The sequence below is a fragment of the Clinocottus analis genome, unplaced genomic scaffold, assembly GCF_023055335.1.
Source record: "Clinocottus analis isolate CAN_PGR_092001 unplaced genomic scaffold, fCliAna1.0.p SCAF_9, whole genome shotgun sequence".
Classification (NCBI taxonomy): domain Eukaryota; kingdom Metazoa; phylum Chordata; class Actinopteri; order Perciformes; family Cottidae; genus Clinocottus; species Clinocottus analis.
Window position 1 is genome coordinate 20,164,914 of NW_027176251.1, and position 12,881 is coordinate 20,177,794.

Below are 12,881 nucleotides of genomic sequence, written 5' to 3' on the forward strand. Positions count from 1 at the left end.
ACAAATCGTGAAAGCATTTTAAAAATATTAATTAAATTTATTTTATTTAAAAAAAAATAAATAAATAATATATATATATATATATATATATATATATATATATATATATATATATATATATATATATATATATATATATATATATGCATGTATGTCCTTTGTTTAAATTATTTCTGTTAACTATGATTTTGGAATAAACGTGATTTATGGGCACTGTAATGTTTAATGCTGCTTTAATCAAGCGCTTCTGCTGAACTGCGTTGCAGCGCCTCCCCCCAATTAGGTTTTTTATTTTTTTTTTATTTTGAAAGATTTAGCTGGAAGTCTTTTTGCTACAACTCGACTCTCTTGACAGCAGCGCGAGCCCCGGGCTTCCAAATAAGGAATCCGGCTGTTGCTGCGCGCGGACACAGACAGACAGGACGCTCCAGAGCCGCGAGCTGGGGACGGCGGTTCCCGAGACGCGCGCGAGCACTCTCCGATTTAGCCGCTCTGTTAAACCTTCGCCTTCACCTGGAAGACCGCGTCACCTGGAAGACGAGGATTTTGGAGAATAACTTTTTAAAGACGAATCTTAGAATTGATGGATTAACAAACAGAGCAATTATTGCGAAGAAGCAAAAAAAAAGGAGTTTCCCTTTTTTAGAGATGAAAAGAAGAGCGGAGGACGTGTCGTTTTGGAACAATGTAAGAAAATAGCTGTCGGTGAATACATTGGGGATTTTCTCAAACCATTTTACGCACTGGGATCTAACGGACCTTCAGAACTCCTCTCTGAGTTTTCTTCTTTATCCCAAAAAAACGTTTCGTCTGTTTTGCTCAATGTAAAAGCAGATATCGTTCATAAAAAGGCGTTGTGTGGACTTATCCCCGGAGTTATCCACAGGCTTTTGGGATTGGCGAATGCCCCGTGAACGCACCGAGCTCTGGCCACTGACGGCATGCATCAAAGGGACCGCTAACTTACTCAAGGTAAATTCTCTATTTTTCATTCATTTGAATGAATGATATTGACCTCTCCATGACACCAGTGCTAAGCTTCCAGCTTACTACACACACACACACACACACACACACACACACACACACACACACACACACACACACACACACACCGTGAGCACTGCGTTTGGTTTGGTGAAGCTCGTGCTGCCACTGTTCTTGGCGGTTTTTAGAAGAAGAAAACAAACCAGGGAGACCGATATCAAGTTATTAGGCAACATTTCCCTGATGTGTAGCCACATGTGGTCTGCGCTTAGTCCGGCACTACATTTTTCATGTGTCACACGCGCACCCAAACCGGTCCGTTTTCTGGGACTCGCGACGCCGGTGGACAGTCGCTGTCTCGAGATTCACGGTCCAGCCCGCGAGGACGGAGGGCGGCGTGTCCACCCGGCGATGCAGTGTCGCTTAACTTCGTTTCCCAAACATGTGATTTAATAAATCTCTGCTAACAAACTCGGGTGAAATACGCGCTTGAGCGCAATTTGAGACATTTTTTCTTCTGAACGAACAAGCGTAACTAATTAAAATCGCCACACATGAAACACACACAGCTGAATTTATTTCAGTCAACTTTTTAAAATGGGTTCCTCAGACCCGGTTCTGAAGTTTTCCTATCGGTCCAGACGTGGTGTCTGTCTGCCAGCCTCCGCAGGTGACGGACTCTTTGGGTGGAATACCGGCTGAGAGGAGAGGATGCTTTTTCAAAGCACTGTGCGTTTGGAGGCAAGCATGGCTGCATGTCAATGCAAGATGTATTTTTAAAATTAGGTTCGACTTTTGGGTTATTCATCCAAGAGGATTACATGTCGTGTCGGAGTTTGTCACATTTTAATGAACTAGATATTATTCTTATTTCTTTACTATTGTCCTAACAGGCTGAGCAATGAGTTGGAACAGAGCTGGAGTAAAAAAAAAAGAAAGTAAAACACCTTTGTATTCTTCTGTACTGCGTCCCCCTTTTGGCCACAGGGCCTCAACTTTAAAGCTAATATAATGATTAACCTGCTAAGATGCTGAATGTGCCCAAGCGACGCCTTGGTCATGCTTGGTGAGGAGGAGGCAGGGTGATGCTTCTGGGAGAGACCACAGGCACGCAGCTGATTCCTTTGCAGTGGAGTAGGCAGATGAAGGCTCTGAGCCTATTGCTGTGGCGCACTTTCATTCAGCCTGGTATCACCCACTGAGGGCCAGCCCTCTCATTGGCCACAGGATGGGCTTGTCGTTCACTGTCCCCTCCTGGTGCAAGGAGCCTCCCTCAGCTCCCTTGCTGCTGCAAGACTCACCCATGTCCAGTTATTGGCAGTGCTGCATGTGCACATGGAAAAATGATGAAGATGAGTCAGGCGGGGTAGGTTGCTGTTTGAGAAACTTTGACAACAACGTTGCTCTTGTTGTATTTTTCTTCATCCTGGTATGATGGAGCTCAAGTTACCACATCATACAATTGGGGGCGCTGTAAAAACACGTAAGCTGGTCCCTGTGGAGAAGACGGGTTGAATTCCCCTTAGCTTATGCTGAACTGACCACCGCTGGTTTACAGCAGACTAATGTGGCTTTCCTTGCAAAGGGACAGAGCTGAGAGCGCGTTCTCATGGAAAAGGGTGTTTCAACAGGTGAGAACGTGGCTTTTAAAAGACTATGAAAAAAGACAGAAACCAGCTAGTTCAGCTTTTGACAAATAATGAGAAGAAGCTTTTTTGTTATTGCTGCTGTTTGGATTCATGTACGCTGTCGTTTTAATGCCAGAAAAGCTAACGAGATGTCAGAGTTGACTGATTTTAATGATGATGCAAATATTTCGAGACCTTCAAATGGAATATTAGGAGAAATATTTTTGGTTAGCACCTTTTTACAGCAGTCCAGCTGTGCATAAATATTCAGACAGAGAGATACTGTATGTATTTTAGGTCAAATTGTATAAAAAAATATCCTAAAGGTGTCACTCTGTACTGATTTGCTATCTCATGTTATATCCAACCACTGTCTCCCTTTTACTGAGGCATTTTCCACTTCGGGGGTGTATTAAAAACTCCATCCCCATCAGAGAAACACCTGCAGGAGGAACCATGTTACTGCAGCTTCTGATGCAAAAAAACTATTGCATTCCCCAAAGTACCACATTTGCGGTCCAGTGGTTTGAACCTATTTTTGACCTCTCATTCATATTTACATTTTTAAATTGAGGCCATGCAGACGTTAGTCCCGCATCAACCTAAACATGCAAAACAACCGAGGAAACAGCCCCCTCGCCCTACCAAGGGAGATTCATGGGGTTTTCAGTGATGTTTTTCTTGAAAAAAAAGAGAAAAAAGTGCATTTTTTTGTCACAGCGCCACTTAAAATCCATGCAAGACCTTCCACGAGACTCTGAGGAGAGTCAAGCGTACAGGACTTGTCTGCTCTTGTGACAGGACACGCATTTCTGGGACAGCGCCAGGTTCAGCCTCTGAAAACGTGCCTCTCACCCCCTCCTCCCCCCAGGTATGAATATTAGAAGTCAAATGTTTTATCCGCTAAGAAAGAGAGGCGAGAACATAAATAGACTCAACAGTAGTGGCCTGACAGGCACGGCTGGCTCCAAGTCACGGGGATGAGACAAGCCGGCGACACAACACAGGCCTTTTCAGAGGCATTCATGCATGTTTTTTTTAACCTAGATGTCCTCCTTTGTTTCTGCATCTTACATCCTCCCGCTGCTTTCGGAAAATACCCATCGCCCCCTCGCCTTTCCCCCCGCCTCTCCCTCTCATCCCTCTGATCACTCCTCTCCAAACAAGGCCGCAGTGTCCGAGGCTGTGTGCTATCAGAGGACCTCATATCTGGATTAGTGACATCAGAGGGAGGAAGAGGAGACAGTGAGTGGTGGGTGGGAAGGTGGGGGGTGGACAGAGGGAGTCATTGAAGGAAGGGCTGATGAATAGATGGGCGGCGAGGAGACGGTCGGCAGGATGATAGAAGATGGATTAGAGGCGAGATAGAGAGGGACTGTAGACACAGGGCTGTGTGACATAGATAGACAGCGCTACCCTGCTGCCTCTGAGCTCCACACACCGCTTTGTGTGTGACACCCGGCAATGCACAGCAATCACTCAAACACACACGCACACGAGCACACACACAACATAGGCACTTTGAAGGTGAAACATGCCAATACCCCGTGTCCTGAAAGTTCCTAATGGCTTGTCGACAGTACTGTGGGGAGAAGATCCTGCAACACCACCGGCTCCCCTAATTAGGGGCCAAACAAGGAGCTTAATGAGGCTTGGCCGATGTGCGGAGTGAGACGGGAACTTTGGCTGACAAGCATGTAACAAACACCAAGCTCCTCGACGGCTAGTACATCCACACCTCAGCCCTCGACGTGAGTCGCCGTTTGCGTTCAATAATATTCATATGGAGGATGCAGTTGGTGTCTGATGTTAATATGAGCTGATGCAAATGATACAATTACAACATTACATACTCACCAAACAAGTTGGCAATGTCAGTTTCTATCTGTTGTTCTTATTCTCGTGACCTTCATTCTGAAGTTGCGCTTTCCTCCCTCCATGAGTCATTTGTTGAAATGTCTGAACACAACCTATGTTGTAGTTAGTCACGCCTCAAGCAGCTGTGTAAATGTTAACTTCTGCCTGTCGAGTGCAAATGCAGAAGTAGCAGGAAAAATGGTCAGTCTGATTAAAATACAGAAAGAATTCCAGTTCAGATCATTGTTGTGGAAGTAGGTTGGGATCCATCTGGTTAAATGTTGGACTCCCACCCAGGAGACTGGTGTTCATGTCCCTATGGACACCAAAAATAAAGGTTTCATTATTTTAAATTTGACGTTAGGATACAGAAGAATACTTTTTATTTGACAAACCGAGGGGTTGAATTCCCCACAGCGCTGAACACTCATTGTGCGTTTTCAACAAGCTGCTAGAGCTTAACAGGCGTGCGAAACAATAACCATGTTCATTGTTTACGTTCATAATGATCATTTTGGTGGAGTGGCTTTGAAAAGAGACCTGGAGGGACGCGCTGTCAGTGTTGACCACTTGGCCACTTTATGTCCATATTTGGCAACTTTTAGAGCGAGCGCTGCTCGCTACTTGAATTGGAAAAATGTTGGCAACCCTGGACTGCGTTTTGGTTTTGGAACATGTATTAATTCTCGTGCACTCTTACTTTTATTGCAACATAACCAAACCCCGGCTTTAAGACATCGTGTTCAGTTCACACAAGATCATCTTGGATTGAAGCATCAGCTCGGAAACTCTATTATGGAAATACATTTTAAGATTTGGCGTTCATTGTAGTTCATTTGAGATCATATTTTAATTTATGAAGTCACGTCAAAACACGTTTGATATCGAGCACGTCTGAACTGTACTGCGAGCCCCGGGGCGACTGTAGCAATGTTCAGTGTCTTTAAAAGAGCTATACATCCACTCTCACAGTTCACAATCGTGACAGGAGACGTTTGGTGAGAGACTGCTGACTGAAAGTACTGGGCAGCACAGGACGCGGTGAACACCACGCGGGCACCGAGACGCTCGAGGAACCGATTGGATAGTTTGTTGCCAGGGCTAATATTTGCACTTGGCAGGAAGTGGGAAGTGACAAAAACATGAAATCCAAACAGGTAAAATGATATTTTTTCCACTGCTCACTCATGAGTGAAATGACAGCAGTGCGAACAGTGGGAGAAAACGTGTGCTCACTTAATCATTCCTGTTGCTAAGGCACAAACGCTGGGGCAGTTGGTACATGAGGCATCAACTGAGCTCAACGCTGGCTGGTTGACTGAAGTATAAATACAAGCGTTTGAATACAAATGTTGTGTAGATTGAAGTCGAATGCTCAAGTTCAGAACACTGACATGAGAATAAAAGCACAACCTATATGTGCGTATGAGCAGGTGTACGTGTGTGTGGGAAAAACACTCAAAGCAAGGCAATCCTCACCGCCACAGTCAAATACAGCAACTCATACTTTATCACACAGAAAGCATTTAACCTTTCACTAATACAGTTACAGTTACCAACCTTTTCAACAGCATGGACTAACACGCCTTCAGATCTATTGCTCGACCAGCCAATGAAGAACTATTATTCAATTTCTTAAACCATCAACGTTGTGCAAATCAAATCGTGTAGGATTGCATAGAGCTGATGTTTATAGTCTCAGTGATTCAGGGCCGTAGCACAGGAAGCCCAGATTTACCGTGCGCTGGGGTTTAGTGTGGTTACACTCAAACCAGGATATTGGACGGCCATGTCGGCTCAGCTCCATTTGGTCCAACCACATGGTGAAGTCCCAACGCATTGGCTTGGGTTTTAGGTTGGATTATTTATGAAATCCGAGGTACTCTTGCTGATCTTTCCAATGTTACTACGCAAGTTTAGAGCAGCATTTTGATTTAAAAAAGGTCTAGTCTCAGCTGTAACATCTCAAGGCAAACAAAGGTTGCTTTCTTCGTTTTACACTTTGAGTAACGCTCATCCATTCAGATTTACAATAAACGATTTCATACAGAATGTGGGTCGTTCTTTTTCCTTTCATATACAAGTAGGAAACCCTCCTCGTTGTCTACAGACACGTGTTTGCCCTGAGACTCTATTGACGACACGTCACAGGACACAGTGGCTGGATGCTCATCTCTTCCAGGGATCAATTCACCGCATGGCTTTTATTCATAAGGTCATCCTGAGGTTGTTGTCAACTTACTTATAAGTCTTTATGGCTCTAGTCTGTCAGTGGTTTAAGGTGAAAAAACATTTCTTCCTCTGTCTGAACCGAGAAGGGTAAAAAATATGCAGCTACGCTTTTGCATGGAATATTTTCAGAAAGACTCAGCATACATTTGACTATAACACTCTGACTATAGTAAATAATGGACCTTTCTTATTGTACTGCTATTAGAAGGTGTGTGATGCTGTGTAGTGCTGGAACGGTTGACTCTGTAGCCTCGTGCTTTCAGACAATGAGCCGATGTCGTGTGCAGCTGTCACCTCTGGATGAGGTCGGAGTGTCACGTGACGTCGTACTGCCTTTTAACATTTAAATAGTTCTGAAAATAAAATTGCTATCAGGCAAAGGTGGAGCCTTCAGGTGAAAGTCGGTGTCTGGCCAAAAATACACGCTGGTCATGAATACTGGAACACTTTTGGAAGGAAAAAAAAAGTTAATTATTTTCAAAAACGTAGAAATAATTTAGTTTTAGTGTGGTAGAAGAGTCTGGCTCAGTTTTACTCCTGACATAATGGATGTGATGCCACTTGACTGCTTTTAAATGCAATATATATATATATATATATATATATATATATATATATATATATATATATATATATATATATATATATATATATATATATATCATTGTGTAGATAAATAGTTAAATGTATGCTATAATCTGATTACTTCTGATTAGATTATTGTCAAAAATATCAAGGTGTCCGGCTTTCTGTTGGTTTGGCTGATAATGTGCTGCATCAGGATGCAGAGGCTACATTTCTAAATATTGCAATACGTCACAATACTCAAAGTGGATATGTTGACATTTTTATAAAATCTAAATTTAGATAACCGGTCAGAGAACACAACATATGCATGAAAATAGTTTACTTGTATGTGCAATCAGAACAGTGAGGTCTGCGTCTGTCTCAACCTCAGAGCACTACTTTCTGTGCAATATGAGCCCCGTCTGCTAAGAATCTTTACATTGATTGCTATTGAGAAAAAGAATCAATACAGTGTTTTTGAGAATCGATACAGTATCCCAGGCGTATGGATTTCTTCCTCCAACCCCAATGCTGGTGAAACTCTTGTGTAGTAGCAGTTTCCCCGTGATAGGATGGGAGCTTCCCCGCTGTGAGTCAAGGTCTTCAATTAGCAGGCTTCTCTTCTCCGACTGCTATTTCTATCTTCCCGGTAGCGCGAGTGTGAGAGAAGCAGAGGAAACACCTTCACACCTCAGTCTGTTCCTCTGGAAACCTGAAACCTCTAATGACAAAGGAAAGGCCCAAGAGCCAGCGCATGCATGTGTGAGCTGCCTCTCTGCATGTGAGATGCAACATATGAAAGAGAAAATGTTAAAGGTTACTCAACACATTAGTTGACCAATATGTCAGCGTAGCATATGTTTTTACACGTGTAGCTGTACTTTCAGACGAGTTATTGGCCCAGTCCTTATGATTTTCTGTTAGTAAAATGTAGTTTCACAGATAATAACCTTAATATTGGCCCTGTATATAGCGTTGTCTTACTCTCACACTAATTACTTTAATATAAACTTCACTTGCCAGAAGTTTGATTTAAAATACTTTGAACAGCCTTTGCACAGTCACACCTGAAGGAGGAGTTGGACGATGCTCACAGTGAGGCGTTGTGAAAGACAGTGGGATCAGAAGATAGCAACCGCCTGCTTCATCTTCATCTTCACTCTGGTCACGAGCTTCGGGAGAGGGAGTGTTTTTCAGAGCCTGTGCCGTGGCAAATCAGAGAGATTAAAATATCTCTGCTGCTCGTGATTGTCAAACAATGACAGACCCTGGATATTGTAAAATCTAAATTTTAGATTTTTTAAATGCCAGTCCCTCTTGTTTTTCTTTCTCTGGCAGTTTGTAGTTTCTTGTAAAAATCCTTTTGAAATGTAACATCTGAAAAACTGCTGCTGTTTTTAAGAGCTATAGGAATTCCCCCCAAAGCTGCAGTTGGTGATTTTGATAAAATAAAATATGTTTTTGCGCAAACGGTCACCATACCCTGAAACCAGGACATGCGACTGATAATATTCCTCCTTTTAGTTCTCCTCTTAGCATTTTAACCTTTTAAAAATCATCCTATTTTTAGGCCTTTGCTCAAAAATGGCATACCCAAACTAAAAATATGTGTCTCTGCAACCACTAGGGCTTTTTTTAAAATAATGTTGGTGTTATAATAAAAAAGTATAATGTGAGATATTGTTGTGTAAATATTAGTCTATATATTACTGGTTATGAGTAAATAAAGATGACATTTATACAGTTTTCATAGCAATATCTGCCATAGACCTCCCACTGCACCCAAAGATAAAAACAACCAATCAGAGGCAGGAAGCTGTCTCACGCCACTGTCGACAGCTGATGTTGACATTTTGTTACCGTTTATCTGTAAAATGAGGAGGTTTGTGACCCGACAGCCATGTTGCAAACAGTGCGGCCCAAACCGCCCACCGCGCTGGGAAAACGTTCTCATTTTATACTTCAACAGTTACCAAAATACCTTTCTGAAACCACCTCCTCTGATCGGATTTTACGATTTTCACGAGTTGTGAATGAGCGCCGCATGAGAGGCTTCTCGGTTCTGATTGGTTGATTTTCTTCGGCAAAGGTGGAATCTTGTAAATGCCACTTGTGGGACTAAATGGAGGCAGAGGAACCTCATGTTTTCCCAGGTTATCCGTCTACTGTCTTGGTAGGATGAATGTTTGAGAAACGTAACAACAAAGTATGTTCAGAGCCTTCCCAATTAGTTTAAACTGTTGCCGAAATTCTCAAATGAAGGCCAGTTTCTCTTCACAAGCACAAGCTCTGGCACTCGACGAGTTGAAGAAATGCCACAGATATTAGTCACATGCATGTAGGCATGTTCACGGCAATCCCCCCCCACGCACGGACTGTAGCTGCACGGACACCTTGCTTCAGAAAAAGATCCCAGATGGTTCAGCTCGCCTCTCCTCCACGGCTTTCTCATTGGTGTCGTGACCCTATTTCTGGCTGGAAATATGAGTTCTTATGTAATTTCTTGTATTTTCTCATGAACTCATGACACTTTATTGATTAAACCATTAATTAGTCATAGCTCCATGCATAGCCAAATAACCGTTTTCATAAGACGTTTAACTTGTGTTGCCTGGTATAAAATGATATTCATATGTGGGATGCTGCTATGACAAAAAAATGTCCCCTTGGGGATTAATAAAGTACTTTTCATTCATTCATGTGCATTGATCCGCACATATGCATGCTGGCTTGTTTAATGGCGGTTTGTTTGAGTGCAGACCTCCCCGCTGCACTTTTCAGATCACCTCCTAGAACAGACAGGTAGTTTCACAGCGCGGGGTGAAATGATCTTTTCTTTATCCTCCGTGATGAGACAGAGGGAAATCTTTGATCTGGAGTGGCTGGATAATCATCCGTAGCTGAGCCCTGATTTCCATCTCTATTCAAGTCTCCCCTGGAAGCTCCATCAACACTGGAACTAATCAGGGTTATTACCACTCTCCCCACTGAACGGCACACTCCTCCAGATGTGGAGTCGGCTCCACCGCTGCTCTTGTTCTTCATGCTTACACTGGTTACAGGTTCGCTGTGTCTCTGTTTGCTGATGCATCAGCCTGAGACCAGCGTTTCATTTATCACCAAGGTGGAACATTTTTCGCACAATTTGGAAACATTTGTATGTTTTATTTTCAACAGATGTTTGAAGAGAGAATCCAGTGTGATTTCACGTTGGGCCTCTAGGAGCTGCTAACCCTCCTTTTAAAGCAAAGAAAACATAATTAAAGAACAAGCTGCTGCCATCTGACTTGTTTTCTCTCATAGAGGGCTGAAAGTGACAATGTTTAATTTATAAATACATTTACACTTACAATTTTACACAACTGTCTTTTACATGTTTGCACACCTGTTGTTTTACATGTTTACACACCAGTTTCTTTTACATGTTTACACACCTGTCTTTTACATGTTTACACACCTGTCTTTTACATGTTTACACACCTGTCTTTTACATGTTTACACACCTGTCTTTTACATGTTTACACACCTGTTGTTTTACATGTTTACACACCTGTCTTTTACATGTTTACACACCTGTCTTTTACATGTTTACACACCAGTCTTTTACATGTTTGCACACCAGTTCTTTACATGTTTACACACCATTTTTACATGTTTACACACCATTTTTACATGTTTACACACCTGTGTTTACATGTTTACACACCAGCATTTTACATGTTTACACACCAATCTTTTACATGTTTACACACCTGTCTTTTACATGTTTACACGTCAGTCTTTTACATGTTTACACACCAGTCTTTTACATGTTTGCACACCAGTTCTTTACATGTTTACGCACCAGTCTTTTACATGTTTACACATCAGTCTTTTACATGTTTACACACCTGTCTTTTACATGTTTACACGTCAGTCTTTTACATGTTTACACATCAGTCTTTTACATGTTTACACATCAGTCTTTTACATGTTTACACATCAGTCTTTTACATATTTACACACCTGTCTTTTACATGTTTACACATCAGTCTTTTACATGTTTACACATCAGTCTTTTACATGTTTGCACACCTGACCTTTCTTTTGATGATTGCTCCTTTATAGTTCCCAAGTGTTTCAGTGGATACATGTGAGGCATTTGTAATGCGATGGGACCAGTCCAAGTCCAGTCTCATGTCTGTCAAAGTGCATCTCAGGTTGAGTTCAAGACCTTAAAGGCAAGTCAAAGGCTGTCATGGCAAGTTTGAGTCAAGTCTCAAGTGTCTCGCCAGAGGATGTCTCATGTCTCAAGTCAAGTCCCAAGTCAGAGCAACATTCATGTCAACTCTCAGGTTCTCTTTATATAATGCAGAGCATTAATATAGCAGAGAATAAATATTGTTTATGTAAAGACATCGTGGAGTGACGTCTACCTCATAGAATGAAGACGCTCGCCACCTGTGTGTGTGTGTGTTGCGTGTTGTGTGACTTTATGGGTAATACTCTCATCCAATCACAAACATGCATTCTGTCACTGAGGGCTCATCCTGTGCTTTTGGAACTAGAGTTACAATAGGTAACCTTTGTTCTTAGTTTTGGGAGCCTGGCTAGCTGAGTGTGAACGTTGAGTCCCTTCCCCTCAAACCTTTGGCCCTCCCTGTTTCGTTACGCCGATAAATATCTTGCATATCGACTTTGATTGTCAATCAAACTGGTGAGAGCAAGTCTCAAGTCCAAGTCTCGGGTCCACGGCTCCGATTGAGACTGAAGAAAACTCCATTGTGTCCATTGTGAGGCTATAACTAGGTTCCATCTGTTGAAGGAGACGATGGTGGGATGATTGAGCTGCTGGGATGATTAAGTGGGATGATTGAGCTTCCAGTTTTTGCCGCTCAGAATGCTGATCAGTCGTGCTGATCTCCAGTAACATCTAATGTAGGCCATGCTCATTATGCTTCTTCTGCAGTTAGTTTCTCCCCAAACAGATGTCTGCACACGCTTAGCTGTCACTGTCATGGAGAAAGGCCTGGGATTTCTCCTAAAGGAGGTCCATACATCCAGAACACATCTGGTGGCAATTTGTCTTCCGCGAGATAAAAAACCTCGGTAAACTTTTTGTCTCCTCAAAAAGGGAAACATGTGGCCCCGAAGTGCTGACTTTTCAATCTGCCGTTGTCAGCTGTGTTGTACAGCGGCTCTGCTGAAGTGAGCCTTCTATTTGTGACCCCTCCCCGTTCCACCTCATTACATCTGCAGTGTTGTTTTCCTCCACTTAGATGACATTGCAGCTGGATACTGAGCTTGGCATATTTGGTCTACTTGAGCACTTGTTAATTTGCCGTTATGCTCTTTCATGTGGAGCTAATGGTGGACTAATAAATATTTTAAAAAAGCAAATGCAATTTGAGAGACCAAATACCTGACCACTCTTGTTTCTTATTTTTCCCTTTACTTCTACTTTCTCCTCTTCTTTTCTCCTGCTCTTTAGCTTCCCCATATCTCATCCTCCTTCCTCTCTCCTCTTCTTCGCCTGTCTTCTTAAATCTCTGCAGTCCTTTGTCTCTCTTGCTCTCTCTTCTCCTCCATTCCATCTCTTTCCAGTTTTCCTCTTAAGTCCATCTAGCTCTC

General features: G+C 42.5%; 1 protein-coding gene across 8 annotated transcripts in view; it reads left to right on the forward strand.

Moving 5' to 3' along the window:
- The first annotated feature begins 414 nt into the window (after nucleotides 1-414).
- adgrb1a (adhesion G protein-coupled receptor B1a) overlaps nucleotides 415-12,881 on the forward strand; it is a 141,943-nt gene continuing 129,476 nt past the window's right edge. For all 8 annotated transcript variants that reach the window (XM_068570545.1, XM_068570542.1, XM_068570543.1 and 5 more), the window contains exon 1: nucleotides 415-972. The gene's annotated coding sequence lies outside the window, so the exon portion shown is untranslated. The remainder of the gene's footprint in view (nucleotides 973-12,881) is intronic.